Source organism: Chrysochloris asiatica, unplaced genomic scaffold (genome assembly GCF_000296735.1).
Source record: "Chrysochloris asiatica unplaced genomic scaffold, ChrAsi1.0 scaffold00116, whole genome shotgun sequence".
In the NCBI taxonomy this organism is placed as follows: Eukaryota; Metazoa; Chordata; class Mammalia; order Afrosoricida; family Chrysochloridae; genus Chrysochloris; species Chrysochloris asiatica.
In genome coordinates, this window is record NW_006408634.1 from 2,840,608 (window position 1) to 2,841,527 (window position 920).

Here is a 920-nt window from a genome sequence, read left to right on the forward strand (position 1 = left end):
TCTTCCAGTCACCAGTAGCTCAATATGGTCACCAGAAGCTCACATCCCTGCTCATGTATTCCCTCTGAGTTTCAGTCTTAGATGGGGTTTGTCCTGAAGGGACTTGATTGCTTGCCTTGATGGCTTCCCAGTGAACAACTTACTTATTCTTGTAGCAGCCGATCATACTGCCATTTTTGTTTTTGATTTTTTTCCTGCTGATCTTTCTTTGAAGATGTATCTTCTGTTGCTCTTGCTGGTCCAAGCTGGTCTGTTTGTCCCTCCCAGTGTGTCATTTGATTTCTTAACTGCTGCTTCCATGAGTGTTGATGGTTGATCCAAACAAAATGCTGTCTTTGACATCATCAATCTTTTCTCCATTTATATGGATGGTGTTTATTGGTCTAGTGGTGAGGATCTCTGTTTTCTGATTACAGCCCCCTCCTCGGGGGTAATGCTTCTTCCTTACATACATTCAGGATGTAGAGATGAATGTGGGCTCCTGTGTGTGTCAGAGTGGGGGTCCCAGCTTTTACGGCTGCTTTTTCCGCAGTAGATCTCCACGCCTTTCTTGGGGCACATCTGGGTGGATTTGAATTTCTAACCATTAGATGAGCAGTGAAGCACATTACCCATTTGCGCCACCCAAGGAAGTGATGGAACTTAGGTATTCATACTCCCACAGACAGCGGTATTCAATAACTGCCTAGAAGCCAAAAACAAATCTATTGCTGTCCAGTTTATTCCGGTTCATAGTGACCCCATGGGACAGGGTAGAACTGCCTCATAGGGTTTCCAGGATTGTAACTAAACCTTTACCACGAAAGCAAACTACATCCTTCTTCCCGGTAGCAGTTGCTGGGTTCAAACTGCTGATCTTGTGGTTAGCAGTTCAATGCTTAACCTAGTGCAATACCAGTCTTCCTTTCCCTAGATTGTTG